The sequence below is a fragment of the Tamandua tetradactyla genome, chromosome 1 (assembly GCF_023851605.1).
Source record: "Tamandua tetradactyla isolate mTamTet1 chromosome 1, mTamTet1.pri, whole genome shotgun sequence".
Lineage (NCBI taxonomy): Eukaryota > Metazoa > Chordata > Mammalia > Pilosa > Myrmecophagidae > Tamandua > Tamandua tetradactyla.
Genome location: NC_135327.1, coordinates 215,542,067 through 215,559,211, shown reverse-complemented (window position 1 = coordinate 215,559,211; position 17,145 = coordinate 215,542,067).

The window sequence follows — 17,145 nt, the reverse complement described above, 5'->3', positions numbered from 1 at the left end:
ATAAAAGTACTTAAATAGTGTTCAGTATATAGTAAATGGCCAAAACATGTTAAATGAATAAAGATAAAGTTTGGGATATGGGGGAAGTTGAGAGAAGCTGATGCCGGGAAAAGACATTGGGAAAGTCTAGGGAAAATAGGGCATCAGAAAGGAGCAGGGCAGGGGCAGGCAGATTTGACCTGCCCTACAACTCAGCTGGGTGCCCGATTGTACTGGTGGTCTCCCTTTGATCTTGCAAAAAAATGGGAGAAATACACATATAATTTGACTCCTACAAGAGCTTCCTGGTTTCTTGGTCTTATGATGCACATTTCTCCTTCAGCTGTTTAAACGTACACATTTGAGGCAGGGTGATAATAAACTTAAGGGAAGCTGATTTAAAAAATATATAATCTTAGAAACAAGCACACATTCCAAACCCCTTCCTATGTAAAACACGAACTCCAAGACAAAAACTCTAAATTCTGGGTAAAATCAAAGACAGTGGGTTATTCAGACGGTGTGAAATTTATGTGCATCTCAAGCAGAGGTTTATTTAGCTTCCTGTATTTCCTGTTTCCAAATACTGGTCTAAATTGAAAATAGTGAAAAGCGTAAATTATGTGACATCGGAAACTTCCTTCCTATTTTATTTAGGATTAAGAACTAGTTTGCCTCTGTGTCACAGAGCTGCTATAGAAATAGACTAAATGTGGACTGACACCAGACATGTGTACCTTGAAAAGAGCCAAAGCAAATATGAAGGCATCAGTGAGGAGAAAGAATAAAAGATCCAGACTTCTGGAACTGTGCCCTTGTACCCAGCGAACCTGGCTCTTAGCAACATGTGCCACTCAAGGGCTGGGCACCTGGGTGGGAATTAACGTGATTGATTAAAATAGAGCTCGGATCTCCCTTGCAGGAGGCAGGTTCTGGTCCAGCCGGGACCCGTTAGGAATGCTAGGAGACACTGGCTCTCCAGGGCTCGATGAGCCTGCTTAGAGGTTCCTGGGCTTCCTGGAACCTGGAAATCATGCTGCCCCTTGGAACCACGGTCTTCCCCTTTTACCCTCGGAGCAGACTTTTCACCTGAAATGATTTCTACTTCAAGACTGTTGAGGAAGTAGGTTGAAATGGCGGGAATGAGAAGTGCCTGAGAGGACCCCTCAACCGCTGATTCAAAATGCCCTCTAGAATGTTCTCAGAGGGGGTCTGAGAAATTCTTTTTTTTTTTTTCCCCACCATTCCATGGGTCTGTGGTTGGCTGCCTCTGTAGAGAGGAAAGTAAGGTGCAGAGCGAGAGTGGAGGTGGAAGACTGGTCCCTTACCCTTTAGGAACAATTAAGACAATTAAGAGCACAACTGCAGGCAATAGAGGGACAAGTCTGTGCAGAACTTTCCAGTGGAATCCACACGCAGGTTAAAAATGTGTGCACCTGTACTTGTTGGGTTTGTTCAAAATGAGAAATGGGCCAGCGAAGCAACTGGGCCAATCAGGATCTGTTTGGTGATTTCAGATAGGGGTAAGTGAGCTCAATTAATCCAAATTTGGATGTGATTTGCAAAATGTTGCCCAACCCTTTTGAAAGGCGAGGCGGAGGGCAGCGGGCGGGTGTCTGTGGCGTGGTGGGTCCTTTTCTCCTCTTTCCCTGGTGGCTTGGTGAGTGGCTACTGTGCAGATATGCACAGGGCATGTAATGAAACTCAGCTGTGTGTGCTTCGCCGGGCTTCCGGGTCTGTAAATCAGCGACTGGGGCCGGGCACCTTCAGGGACTGTGGGCCCAAAGGAACAGGGAAGGAAAACTGATACAGCTCTGTGTGTCTACTTTTCATTTTAATGGGTGTCTCTGAGAGACAAGCAGGTTGCTAAACAATTTATTTTTCAGATAATCCCAGGGACTGGAAATATACTCAGAAGGAAAACACAGTAATTAATTTGTCACTGAAACCTGAGGGGTCCGGCTTCACTTATAGGTGATAATGAATGTTTTGCATGTAATTAGCAAGAATAATTAGCACATTCCTGGTAACAAATAGACTGCCTGGTACTCTGCAAACGAAATTAATTGTTGTGCTAACAGAGGCAATTGTGTCTCTTTATTGTCTGACAATGTCCCTTATTTGCACTAATAACTACTTTAGACCTCTGTGGCTTTCTGCAGATAGGAAGGGGGAATCTATAAAATTGTACCTCTTCCATCTGCTTCTCAGAAATTTCAAGACCACCAGGGGACTTGTTTGTCAAAACTTGTTAAACAATTTGTAATCTTTAACATGTGTTTTACTCTATTAAGGGATGAACTGCTCAAACCAACTTACTGGTTAAGCTGGGAAGCTACACTAATCAATCAAATGCTGACATTTTAAACTCTGAGAACCAGCCCCCCCCTTCCTTGGAAAAGGAATATATAAAAATATTGAACTAGAAATCTGGGGGTGGGGGAGTGGAGTGCGGGGGCCAGGGAACTTTGAGTCAGGCTTTCCTGATGTGTTTTTTTTTTTTTTTTTTAAACATTTTCTTGTTTTATTGTATTCTGTTTCTCCGTTTTTGTTACATGGGCTGGGGCCGGGAATCGAACCGAGGTCCTCCGGCATAGCAGGCAAGCACTTTGCCCGCTGAGCCACCGCGGCCCGCCCTCCTGATGTGTTTTTAAAATGATTTCTGTTGTCTCAGCCTCATAAAGCAATGCAGGATTTGCCTGTGTTTGCAGGCAGGCGAGGGTGTGTGCTGCCAAGAAGCAGATTCCACTTTACTGTCCTTTAAATGGTTTAAATAACAGGTAAAATTTATGCACACAGTAGGCTTTTTTCTCCCCAACTTTGAAAAATACTTTTTAAACTTCCAAAGCTTACACTATAGAAGAATAACTTTAACAAACATCAATTTTCAAGTAATTCTTAGGATATTCAGAGACACCTAGAGGGGTGTGATAGATTTTAGAGAGGACCCTCAAAGAGACCTGTATCCTGTGGGTACTCAGGAAATGATTATCTGAAACAAATTCCTTTTATGTCAAACACTCACTAGCATGGCTTTTTGTAAGGGGCAGACTGGGCTAAGTCTGGCCTTGCTCTTGAGCTGAAAGAAATGTGAAGGCCAAATTTTGTTTCAGTTCTCCTTCTTTGGCCTCTGTGATGTTCTGGTGTCAACTTGGCCAAATAATTATGCCCATTTGGCTGGTCAGGCAAGCACTGGCCTGATCGTTGCTGCAAGGACATTTCATGGCTGGTTGATAAACTGGAAGGCTGGTGTATTAAGTCATCAGTCAGTTGATTGCATCTGTGGTTGATTATATCTGCCATCAACTTAGGCATACCTCCCACAATGAGAGAATCCTAACAGGTGAAGTCTTTTAAGGAAGAAGGCAGCGAGCGTCTCTCCTGTGGAGTTCGGCCAGACCCTTCATCCTAGCTGCCAGCTTCCCAGCCTGCCTTACGGATTTTGGACTCTTCCATTCCACAGTTGCATGAGACACCTCTATAAATCTCATATTTACAGATCTCTCCTGTTGGTTCTGTTTCTCTAGAAAACCCTAGTACAGCCTCCTTGTGGTGCCTCACTCATGTGATTACGTTTCTTTCTGGAAATTTTCTGCTCCAGGGTTTCTGTGACTTCCCCTCCTCCTCCCCACCCCACTCTTCTCCACCCCTTTAAGCCCCAGCCCCTCCTCAGCTTCTGCCTTTGTATCCTACACTTTCCCCTTGGAGGTGTCTCCTCCACTCCCGTGACTCATCACTACCACCTTGAAGGCACAGAGGTTGACTGCTTCAAATCTTAATTCCTATATTTTGGTCTCACATTTCCAGCTTTTTGTTGGCTACTTCATTGCAGATGTACCCCCAAATATCTAAAAGTTTGTCTAGAACAAAACAGATTTTCTACCTCAAAGTCCCATTTCTGTCCATGAAGCCACCATTTTATCAGCCAGTGCTTCTGGAATTCTCTTAGTTATCTTTGTTTCCTCTGATTTCAACCAATTTCTAAGTCATATCCAATATTTTCTGGAAAAGATCTTTTGTTCCTTTTCTTTCTCTCTGTCACCGCCCTACTCGAGCCCTCATTTGGACAATTCTATGCACATCCTCGGTGATTTTTCCCATTGGTGGGAACCTGGGTTCTCTATTGTTTCCTCTCCTCCATCTGGACACCATAAATATGGCAATCTTTCTAATGAACTGCCTTTGTCATGTGTTTCAGTTTGCTGGAATGCAATATACCAGAAATGGATTGGTTTTTTACAATGGGGATGTATTAAGTTACAACGTACAGTTCTTAGGCTGTGATAAAGTCCAATTTAAGGCATCAAGGGGAAGATACCTTGACTCTGAAAAAAGGCTTCTGACGTCGGATTCCTCTGTTACAGGGGAAGGCACTTGGCAATGTCTGCAAGCTGGTCCCTTGCTCCTGGGCTCCGTTGCTCTCAGCCTGTTTCCAGTGGCTTTCTCTCTGAGCATCTGTGGGTCCTTGCTTGCTTCTCCGGGGACACTTCTTTGAGCTCTCTGTGCCTTACGGGTCCCCTCTTAGCATCTCTGGGGCAACTCTCTCCCTCTGTGTCCTCACTTGGTTGCATCTGTCTACTCTCTGCATCTGCTCTCTCCAAGACGCCTCTGTGCATTTCTTTTCTCTCTTTCTCTCTCTCTCTCTCTCTCTCTCTCTCTCTCTCTCTCTCTCTCTCTATCTTTCTGAAGTTCTCTGGCTCTCTCATAAAAGGCTCCAGAAAAGGATTAGGATCCACCTTTAATTGGGGGGGGGGTCACATCGCCTTAGAAACAACCTAATAAAAAAGGCCCCACCCATAATAAGTCTGCACCCACAAGAATGGATTAGAAGAGCATGGCTTTTCTGGGGTGCATAACAGATTCAAACCAGCATATCATGTCATGCTCCTGCTCTAAAATATCCAGTGGGCCCCTTGCTTCAAGTGTAAAGTCCAAACTCCTTTCTGTTTGATCACAGTAGTTTCTGTGTATAATTGTACCCTAGCTAGACTCACAATTTTCAGGACAGATTTTGCACATTATGAGTCCAGAAACTTCCCCACCTGGCATGCCCTACCTTCATCCTTCTCTCTTCTAAATCTGTGCATCACTGTCCCATTTGTCCTTTTTTTGCCCAGAAGCTTTCCTGACAATTCTAAGTAGGAGCAAAATTCTTATCTGATCTGCTGTATCCCTTATGGTCTGGATCACTCAATACTACATATATTGCCTACTAGAAGCATTATGTTTTTCCACCTGCATTTCTTGTCTCTATAATTAAATTTCTCAAGGCCAGAGACTGGACTACTTTAAAGTTGTTGATAATCCCATTTTGTAGCAATCATGTTTGGCATTTACTCAAAACTAATCCCATCATTCAAAGTGTACTTTATGATGATTTTATCGTATGGGGTTCTCTCTTATGCTCTGGGTTTCGCTTTTTTCTTTTGCTTTTCCAGATGACTGGAGCTTGTGTGCAAGGATTTTTTTTTTTCCGGTTAAGCCTGACTTGAAGAGCTATTTCAAAATTTAATCTGTAAATCTACAAGTTTCAAATCTAAAATTTTCAGAACACTGTTTTGGTGTTCTCCTAGATAGGTCCTATTCCAGGTTTAACTTAGGTAAAGTCCGTATGCAAGAATTTTACTCAGTCACAGAAAACAACACTCATCCAAGGGTGTGTATTGAATTGCGGCCTACCAAGGCAGGAATTCCTACTTTGAAGAATAAATGATGGTTCTCAGTGGAGACCTCACAGGTCAAGCCTTAAGAGAGAGGAAGCCTAAGTGGTGGAAAAGTGATTTCAAGTCAGAACACTCAGGCTGTAGTCCTTCCATACCATTAACTGGCCTTGTGATCTTAGGAAAATTGCTTCCCTCTCTGAGCCTTGCTATCTCACCTACAAAACCCACTCATTCAGTTTATTCTACTGGTATTTATCGAGCCTGTACCATAAATCACTTGGATTAGGGGATTCTTTGAATTCCTACTTGCTTTCTCTTTAATGCTCCCACAGCATGTGGTTTGTACCTATAGTATAACTTGCATTGTACTAAAATTAGTTCTATACTAATCTGTTGTATTTCTAGCACCCAGTAAAGTGCCCTTGGGCCAGTGTTTTCGAATTAGTGATAATGTAGAAAGGATTAGGGCCAATTGTTTACAAGTAAGTAAGTATAGCTGAAAAAGGACAATTATCTTTCTTTGACCTTTTAAATGCAAACCTGATATTTTGAGCTCTTACTTTTAGGAGGTGAAACAAATACTTTGTGGAAATTTTCTGGTTTTGGTAAATTGACCACTCACTTTAAACAGTATAAGTAACAGCTAATTTCCTGACCCTTATGCTTTCTTTTCTCTGATGTGAAGACACTATGTATTTTGCAATTAGACTTGCCTGAACTTGACTTCTTCTTACCTGGATAGCAAATATATCCACAAGAGTCCTATTTATCTAGTTGAAATGATTACATGAGGTTATACCGAAAACAGACTGAAATGTAGTTTTATTTTATTTTTTTCTTTAACAGTAGGTCAGGAGGGAGAAGGCTAATTTAAAAAGAAGAAGGTTGTATATGCTGTAAACTCAAACAAGTGGGGAGATAAGCCTAATATCCACCTTTATTAGAGGCAAGCTGTGTGATGATTTGGAGGCTTTATGGCGCCTCTAAAGGTATGTCCCTAATGTTAGTCCACTCCTGTGGGTGGGAACCTATTTTAAATAGGGCCTCTCGGCGTTAGCATCTTAATGAAGCTGTGACCCACCTCATTCAGGGTGAGTCTTAATTCTCTTACTGGAGTCCTTTATCAGAGGATGAAATTCAAAGACCCAGAGAGAAAGATGCAGAAGCTGAGAGAAAAAGCCACAGAAACAGAAAGGAACTCACTGAAGCCAGACATCGGAAGCAACAAAACTCTGAAGAGAAGGGAGAGAGCGGCAGACACCGCCACGGCCTTGCCATCTGACAGGAGTCCAGGATTCCAGCGGCCTGTCTTCAGGAGCAAGTTGTCGTCTTGATGATGCCTCAATTTGGACATTTTCAAGGTCTCAGGACTGTGAGCTTGTAAGCGAACAATACTCATTGTTAAAAGCTACCCTATTTCGTGGTATATTGCATTTTGCCAGCCTAGTAGACTAAAACAAACTAGCTTTAACTTCTCACTGGGTCTTCACGTTGAAGAAGGGAGGTGATCTCTTTCTCATTCAGTTGAAATTTTCATTTCCTCTCTCCTCACTTTCTTGTTTGCAATCCTTATTAATTAACCAAGATGGTGGCATTGACCAGATCCATAAGATAAAGATGAAGATTTTATTAGGCTAAATAAGTTCTTCAATTTGTGTTATCTAGTTTACTGTTCAGTAAGAGAGGGTGAACCCTTAATGTTCTCGTCTCTTTCTGGGGATAATTTCAAATTGGGCTTCCTCTGGATGTTCTGGGAAAGGAAAGCACTGTTTAGTTAATATATATATTTTAAGGTAATGAGAATTATGAGTATTTTGTATACATATGCAATACTAGAATTTAGCACTTTGCACGATCTCCATTTCTGTGACCTAACTCAGCTGTGGACTTTTCTTTTTTTCCTTTTTATTTATTTTTTAGTCACTCTTGTCAATTCCATTTTGTGTGTCAAGGCATTCAGATAGTGAATTTCTTATCCATCTAGAGTGAGATGGTAATTTCTGGCTACTGTGAATTGGTAGGAGGAGCTGGGGGGCTGTTTCCAAGCTAGGATTTTTGCACAAGTAAAAGGAATTCTTTCTGTATGAGACTGGAAAAGCAAAACTCATTTTTTATGGGTGAATAGCAAGACTTTATGGAATTTGGTCAGTTGAAAAGAATATATTCAGGGATGGGTCAATCCTGCACCTTGGAATTCTGAAATGTCATAAGTTGAGGGTTTCTGAAACTTTGTAGAATCAGTCGGCTCATCCTCAATATGCATGCTATTTATTTATTTTTGTTTTATTTTGACTCAAAGAAATCAGGTGTTAAAGGTAAAGAAATGAGGAGGAGAATACACTTACTCACCATGTGCCTTTAAAATAAAGGATAAATGCCTATACTATTCTGGGAATTTATTGATGTCAGTGAATGGTTCTTTAGGTCTAAGCAGTTTAGTCTATGAACTTAGAAAAAGTAGCTGCTATTTTAACATTAAAATCCTCCTGCCCCACCAGAAAGTTCTTCACAGCAAATTTCAGATGTCTTTACCATCAGTAAGAACATTTTCAATCATCTCAAACAGAGAATTCTTCATTCTTTGCATCCAGGTTCTACATTAACATAGTTTTTCCGTATGTGACCTCCTTGCTGTAGTTTAATGGGACAAATGTGCTTTTGGGTTAAGTACATAATCATGGACTCCTCCTTCTTTGCCTCCCCCACATCCTTCTGAATCCCCACTTCCTCCAGCTCAGTTTCTTGAACTGAACTTACTAGTTTGACTTTCCCTGAACCGGAGCAGTGAACTCATAGAATGATTTTCAGGTTGAGTAATTATGTCTCCAGGTGTTTGACATTTCAACTTTGAAGCTGAAACAGGAGTCTGGTCTCTCTGTATCCACTTATGATAAATGTCCTTGAAATATTCCACTCAAATACTCAGCCTTAGTCAGTTTGCACTTCAGCTGTGGACATCATTAGGAGATGGAAAAGAAGGATTCTTTCTTTATTAAGAATCAGGAAGGCAGCCAGTCACTGGAAGTGGAAAGGATTTCTTTCCAGCTATAGTGGACTGATTCCCACCCCTCCCCCATCCCCCCACCCCCTTCCATTTCTCTCCAGGTCAGAGTAGAAACTGGCGAATCACAGTAATGGCAATTTCTTTCGTTTAAGCTGTCCATAATGCTGACTGATATTTGGCAGCCAGCTCTTTTAAAACATGTATGTACTGTCACAGTAAATTAGTTCCTAAGAGTAGACATGTGTGAGACTTCTTAATATTCCAAAGGGGTAAATTGGATCTCCTTAAATCTTGGAATATAAGCATCCTCACACTAATTGACAATTCTAGCAATTGCAGTAAATGACCTAAATGATTTCTGAGCAAGAGTGAAATAAATATCATAATATAGCAACAAGGTCATTTCTGAAGGGTGATTGTTTCCTTTGCTTCCAGAAACCTCAAGGGAATGATTTGCTCTGTTTCCTCCCTGTGGTAGGTCTCACGGTTTAAATTTGATAATTTTCCCAATAAACTTCAAAATTCCTTTCTAATTGATATATTAATTTGCTTCTGAGGGAGACAGAATATGTATGTGCACCTCTTCATTTATATATGTAAGATATGGGGCTTCACATGAGAGTGAACTAGTCATTCAGTGTGACCACACTGGCCAGTTAGGGGCAAATATGGGGACAAAACTGGAAGAAATAATCAAATCTGCACCAAAACAAATTTAGAAGAATATATCAGAAAAGTCTACAGGATTGGCACTAAGTCTGAAATTTACTGCAGTTATAGAAGTGCCAGCGTCTATTATTCCTTGTCTGTATGCCTGTAAGGAAGTCTTTCTGATCTCCTTCAAGCAAATTTGAGCTCTGTCTCCTTCGTTGACTAATTGCTGGGTCTACTTAAGTTACATGGCTACCACTTTGAACTTCAATGCACTTGTCAAGGTCTGGCTGACTAGTACTTTAGGACCATCCCCTAGGGTAGTAATAAGCTTACTTACAGCTAACACTTGCATAGCACTCTGCAGGCCTCTATAGCACCTGGTGAAGGCTTCTCTTCCAGCATTGTGAGTTCTGGTAAGAAATTTAACACCTAATTTTTTTTTTCTAACACCTGATTTTGAAAGAGCTTCTCTGGGGATCATGTCTGGTTGGAAGCTCCCAATCAGAACGATGCCCCTACACATAACCCAAGCCCACACAACCTGTGCATAAATATGTCCCTCTGTTCTTCCTCTTGGAGGAAGACACAGCAGAATTGCCTTCTCTGAACCTGCAGAGGAACCATGTTCTCCTCTGCTTCCTATATTCAGGCAGAATAACATCAATAACCATTTTCCCCCCTACTGTAGGCCTCATTTTCTGCATCTTTGGTCAGTTTGGTTAGGCTTTCCAAGATTTTCATTCAGGTTTTCCTATTTCTTCTTAAAATATGGAGACCGAAATTGGTCTCGATACCTTGAACAGCAGACTGACTTGAGTCAGTTAGAGCCCTGGGCCTGTTTTCTGGCACTTTCATGTCATCTGCCCATTATTACAGGTTGGCCTCAACTCAGCTTTCTGTAACAGCTCTTTGGGTCTTTTTGGTCATGCAGTGGTTGACTTCTTGTAGGGATTTTTAAAATCTCAAAATATGGCGACTTACATTATACTCTTTTGGACTGCTCTGTTTTGATAAACCATTTTTCTCACCTTTTTTGTATAACTTTTAAAATTTATTTATTCACTATAAATTTTCTTTCATTGAAAGATAAGATTTTGTCCAAAGAACAACCCCCTATGTACTTTATAACTTGTTATATAGTGTAGAAACCTAAACACAAATATCCGAGACTGTATACCCCTTTGAATTGGCTGACTGTTTTGATTATCCATTTCCTGCATACACACACACACACACACGTGTGTACACAGTGTTTGAGCAAGTTTTCCCCACAAAGTCCAGAGTAAACTATGGTACAATTTATATGTAGTTTTGTTTTGTACTCTGCTACCAGGAGAACCAGGGGAAATGGAGAAATGTCCAACAACTTTAGGCTTATAACTGAATTGGGAAAATACTTGAAAAGGCAGGGAGTTGCTGTATGTTGGCATAAAGACAAGAAGATAATTGAGAAAGTTGTTTTGGTGCTTTCTATAAGTGTTGAAGGCTTTGTGTGAAAGATTTCTTATTCAAATTTAATAGTGTTTAGTGGCCTCACAGAAACATGTTTTTTATTATATAGCCGTAAGTCAGTCATGAGCAGAATGTAATAACATAATAGAACTTTTCACCATCTGTTGAAAGAGGGAATTTTATAGTTTTAAAATCACAATCACTGTATTCTTAAGGTACATCAATGAATTCATTATTCCAGGCAGATTCAAGCATAGAATACTATTTGAATAATATAAGCCCTTGAGGATATACTTAATTATCGTTAAAATAAATTTAACATTGATAGGGCGTGTTTTCATGATTCAAAAAATGGGAAGAGTGAGAGGAATGTAAATATAGAATTAAAAAAAGCTAGATATAAAGACATTTGGTTGTCATTAATTGGTATGTTCAAATAATAATTTTGCTCATTGGTATGTGTGTGTGCATGTGCATGTGTGAATGTGTGCGTTGTGAAGCTAGCAACAATATGAATTTATGCCTTGTCTCCGGGAATGGGCTTTATCACCCTGGACCTTGCAGTGTTTTAACACAGTCTGAAACAGAAGCTTGATTGCCTTTGGATACCAATTGTACAGACCACATTTTTCTCTCCGAATTTCTCATGACATTGCTGGTGACACACAACATTGACATCCAAACTTTGAAAAAGCATTTTTTTAAAAAAATGAGATGAATGCACATATAGTTGTTTTCAGATACAGCTGTTTTCTCACGGTAGCCGTTGACTCCCAGCAAGATATCCTGGAGGGATAATAGAGGCAAAGAGCAAATGGGGTCCCAAGGAAACAAGAGGCATTTCCCCGCCAGCTTGTCGATGTTCCATTGACTTGTTGGCCAGTTGCATCTCATCTTTGTCAGTTTGTATCTCTTAGGTTTTGCTCACGCTTTTCTATTTTCTGTCTTCCTTACTGTGCTAACTTCCCTATTTCTAGTCATCCATTTCAGCTTCTATTGTGTGGATATTAAATTTTATTGCTGTGATTTATTGGTTTCCTTTGAGGTTTTAAGTATTAAAAGTAAATTAATAACTTCCATGCTCTTTTAGAAAAACACAAGGGTGTTAAATTGAACTCCAATTATTCTTTTCATGCCCACGTTCTATTGCTGCCCAGTTTTTGAGATTCGTTTCTATTTTATAGATGGTTCTTATTTATACATCTTATGTTTAGTTTTACCTACATGTTTATCAATGTCTTTGCTCACTGTTCCTTCTTATATCCCATATTTTTCTTCTGGGATCTTTTTCCTTTTACTTAAAGCACATCTATTAGAAGTTTTTTTTTAGTTTAAAAAACAAACAAACAACAACAAAAAAATCAAAACCTGAAGTGTTTGGATGTTTTTTGTTCTTGAATGAGAGTTTTGCTGGGTCCATAGCTCTAAATGGATGGAAAATTTCTCTAGCCGCTTTGAAGTGTTTCCACTCTTGACTGTCTTCCATGATTGCTTCTGTGAAGTCTGTTGTTAGTCCAATCATCTTTTGTTAGTGATCTAGGATTTGTCTTTGAGTGCTTTGAAGATCTTTCCTCTCACTTTTAATAATATTTTCTTCAATTTCACTAGTAATGGTTTTCTATTTATTAATCTTCTTGGTATACTTTGTGCTTCCTGTATCTGTGGATTCATAACTTTAATTTTTCTAGAAAGTAATACCTATTACCTCCTTAAATATTTCCTGTGATCTATACCTTTATTCTCTCACTAATATTCTAAGTAGATGCATGTTAGAACTTCTAACTCTGTCTTCCACATCTCATAAACTCTAGTGATTTTCCATTATCATCTTCTTTTTGCTGCAGCTGCGTCATTTATTCAGATTTACCTTCTAACCTAGCTGAGGCATGGGTTTAGTTTTCCAGGGATTTTTTTTTTTCTAGTTCTATTTTCTCTTTGTGTTTCATGATTTTCTTTTACATTTTATCCTCTAAATTTCACTGGCATGTATGTATGTACGGGGTTGAGAATGTTGAAATAAATGCAGCTGTTCTTACTTCAGTAATCAGGCATGTGAATGCTGGCCCAGATTTTCATCCTATGTAACTTCATGAGAACTCTCCCAGGGCATGATTCAGATGATTGACCTTAAACAACCACCTCCCTGTTCATCTATCAATCACTCACAAATCCATCTGTTTCTGAGTGAGTTACTACAATTGCACCAAAATATCTAACATCTATGGTCTCAGGGGAAATGTGTTGCAATCTTCATTAGTGGCAATTTTCTTTAAGGAGATGTTAGTACAGAAAATGATCCTTTCTTAATACATTGCAAATATGACTGTCATTATCTGAAGTATCAACAAAACCAGGGACAATGGTTATGATGATTTGGACTGCACACAGTGGAATCTGTAGTTTACTGAACAAGGAAAATTTTTCTTGAGATGAAAGAAATGTCCCAGATTTCCCATATGCTCATGCTTTGACCATAAATGTACTTTTTGTAATTTTTGCCTTGCCAATTTGCCTCAGGTTGCTGAGTTTCCACATTGTTTCCTTCAATTGAATCTGTGTGTGTTCATTCAGAAGATGCTTTTTGGATGGAGATATTTAGAAGTGATCTATAATTATGTTCAGGGATGTATATGTATGCTGCTGATTACTAATTCTTCTTTCTCTTTCATCCCCTTCACTGTGGGCAAACTCATAAGCCTTGGTTTTTGTTTCTAGTGCCTCCTTTTACTATCCACTTCCCTGGGAAGAGTATTCACTGTCATGGTTTTCAATTACACCTTTATGCTGTTGACTTAAAAATATGCCTGAACCTAGATTAGTCATTTCAAATTTCTTACAGCCCATCGTCCTCTGCATTTCTTTTGCCATGTCACATTCAACAAATCTAAAATAAAATGATCTTCCACCTCAAATTAATTTCTTGGAATGTTTTCACTTCTTTTAAGAATGCTACCACCCTTCTAGGTTGTCTTGTTAGGAATATCACAATCTTTTAAAACTCCTATTTTCATTCTATCTCCTCAGTTATGACCAATTTATCCCTGAGGCACAGGCACAGGGTCTAGGGCCTGTGACCATTTTAGGGCCCATGAAAATGTTTTACTATCTTTTAAAATAAGAAAGAAAAAGATGAACTTTTAGGTTTAAAAATGTTCTAATATATAATATTAATATCATCATCTTTTATAAACATAGTGATAAAATATTATTTTTTTAATAGACAAAGGGACTCATGAAGGCAAAAGTGAAACTCTAGCTCTGCCATCAGTAACTGACTGGTCCAGGAGTCTTATGGCTTCTTATATTAGATTTATCCTTTTCTTCCTCATTTTTCTTCCATTGTGATCAGCAAAACCTGGCCTCTCATTGCCTCGTTTCTGAATAATACTTGCCTAGTGCTGTTGTGAGCCCTAAGATACTATATATGAATGGGTCAGGCAGAGAGAAGGTCCTCCCTAAGAGCTAAGTGAATCAAATCGGCCTTAGAGTGAAGCAAGAGTAGGAAGAACATTGGACTTGAAATCAAGAAAGCTAGCCGTTGTGACCTTGAGGGAAATCTGAGTCTTGATTTCCTTACCTTGAGTTTCATTTGGTGTGCGATCTACCTTCCTTGCAATGTGGTTGTGAAGACCAGATGAAACATGGAAATGAAACAATTGTGTAAATTCTTAATTAAAAGAATGGTGTAAACTTTTAAATGCTACACTGTGGTAAGGAAGTGCTGACTCTTTCATGTCAATCCTTGGTCCAAGAACCTAACAGGTTCCCTATTACTTACTTTATCAAATTCAAGCGCTGCCTGATTTCTAAGGTTCTTTATCTGGGCCCCTCCCTCACTCTTCCACCCTATTTCCAGCCAGACTTTCATTCACTGCCCTCTCGGTCCTAATTCATCCATATCCACATCTCTGCTCATTGAAATATCTCTTTATGGCCACCTCTAATTCTGAAATGTATTGCTAATTAAATCTAAATGCTTTGTTCCAACTAGGTCCCATACTCCTTAAGGGCAGGTTTTTATTCTTGTTTATCCCATGGAATCTAGAGCAGTGGCTTACATCTATTTTATGCAATTATTGGATTCCCACCTATATGCCTGTATATGATGTTCCTCCAACCACCGTATCATCTCTTTTCCAACCTCCTCTCCATATCCCATTTATCTTTCCAAGCTCACTCAAGGCCTGAATTCTCCATAAAGCTTTTCCCACTATGGCACCCCTGGGACTACTTCCTTTGCTGAACTTCTGTTGCACTTCCTGAATAGTTTTAGCACCTGGTTGCACAGCTTGTGCCTTTCTAGAAGTGAAAGAAGAGAATGTGCTTAGGTAAAAGCATTGTCCAAATTGTAAAGGGATTAAAAAAGCATTTTGGATTGGCAGAACTTGAGCCCTGTATATATTTTGCATGATTATAAATGACCACTGAGATTATCTACATTAAGAACACAATGCTGAGGGGATCTAGGGGACCCAAATGCAGATGAAAGCAGCATTTTAATTTTATTTTAGAGAGACTAATGGTTCAGGATTTGAAAGCTACAAAGGAAATTAAAATGTAGGCATTCAAATTCCCAATATGACCTTAAATAAGTTGACTACAACAATATTATGTACAGTCCATGTGTGGTAACTTAACTCGGCTTCAGGAACCATGAACTTGACACCTCCCTTTCCTGCCTAATTTCTATGATTAATTTTTGCACTTGTAATCTGATACTTGTAACAGGGACCCAAGGGTCTTAAAACAGTTCAATTCCTGAATAACTAAAGAAATTCATGAGTGACCTAAAGGTGCTAAATGGTCTTTATGAATGGCAACTGGCTGTTTAGGTTGAATGTGAGAGGTTTCTGAATTCCTGATGGTAAAGGTATGGTGTGTGAATTCTTTCTGTGGTATAAGGGAAATAGTTAATGACAGCAGATTGCTTATTTTGGACAATTTTGAACCCGGCTTCAGCATTAGGGGGAAAAATATACCACATCTGCTAAATAAAGAGCCAGGCAAGGAATTTCACTGCCGGCTGGTTCTGGGTGAGCACCTGTGGCTGACCTCAAACCTCCAGAGCAGGCGTGGGGACCACTGATTGCTTTTGGGTGAGCCACATGAGATGAGCTCTCCCTAGGGACACACATCCTGGACTCTTCCTGTACATTGAGTCAGTAGTGGGGCTGGGAAACTGCAAAACTCTGGGAGCGAAGCCCTGGGGGGAGTGTGGGGTGGGGTACAATTGAAACAGATTGCAAACTTAATTCAAGTTATAGGTGACCACTGATATATGAGTCTGGGAATACTTGAACATTTTACAGTAGCAGGGCAGGAAATTTGAGTGAATTGGCAGCTAGAGGCCCAGCTACACGTTCCCTGCTTATGTACCCTTTAAAATAACCAGTTCTTCTCTCCTGCTCTTATACTGTTGCATTTGTGTGTATATATGTGCATGTGTGTCTATTATAAACATACTAGAAACCTAGAGAAATTTTTTCTAAATATCTTCCAGTGGGCTTAAAATGGAAACAAACAACAAAAACCCTTAGAACATTTACACTTCCAAGAGAGCAATGGCATGGCTGTAAGTCAGATGAGTCCCCATAGTAGCTTCCTGAAAACTTACTGAAAAGGTAAGAGTCTCTCCGTGGAGGGAACATGTAATAAGTGGAAATGGGCTGAAGAGATTCAGGATGCCCAATTCTTAGGCTTCTCCTTACCTCTTTGAACTGGTAACCTGGTGACCCCAACGGTTTTCAAGGTCTCCTTGCCTGATCCTGACATGGCTACCACATAAAACATAGACATGGGCATGAGTGGAGGCGAGGGGAGATTTTGTTCAGGGATCCATCTATTTATTGCAGAGATGAAGTTCTCAGCAGTGATTATGCCTGCACCACCCTCTATGGTGATCATTCTGGTGTGATTAATAGCAGAGCAGCTACCTTCCAAACCATAGTGGAAGATAAGAAAGAAAGAGAAGCCAAAGCCCCCTCCCCAACTGTGTTAGTTAGATTCAGTTGTCAACTTGGCCAGGTGAGCATACCTAGTTCTATTGCTGCGGACACAAGCCAATGGTACGTGAACCTCATCTGTTGCTAATTACATCTGCAGTCGGCTAGGAGGTGTGTCTGCTGCAATGAGTGACATTTGACTTAATTGGCTGGTGCTTAAATGAGAGAACGCAATGTAGCACAGCCAAGCAGTTCGGCATTCCTCATCTTAGCACTAGCACCTCAGCCCAGGCCTTTGGAGATGCAGAAAGAAGTCACCCCGGGGAAAGTTGTTGGAACCCAGAGGCCTGGAGAGAAGACCAGCAGAGACCACCCTGTGCCTTCCACGTAAGAAAGAACCTCAGTGGAAAGTTAGCTGCCTTTCCTCTGAATAACCAACAAAATAAATCCC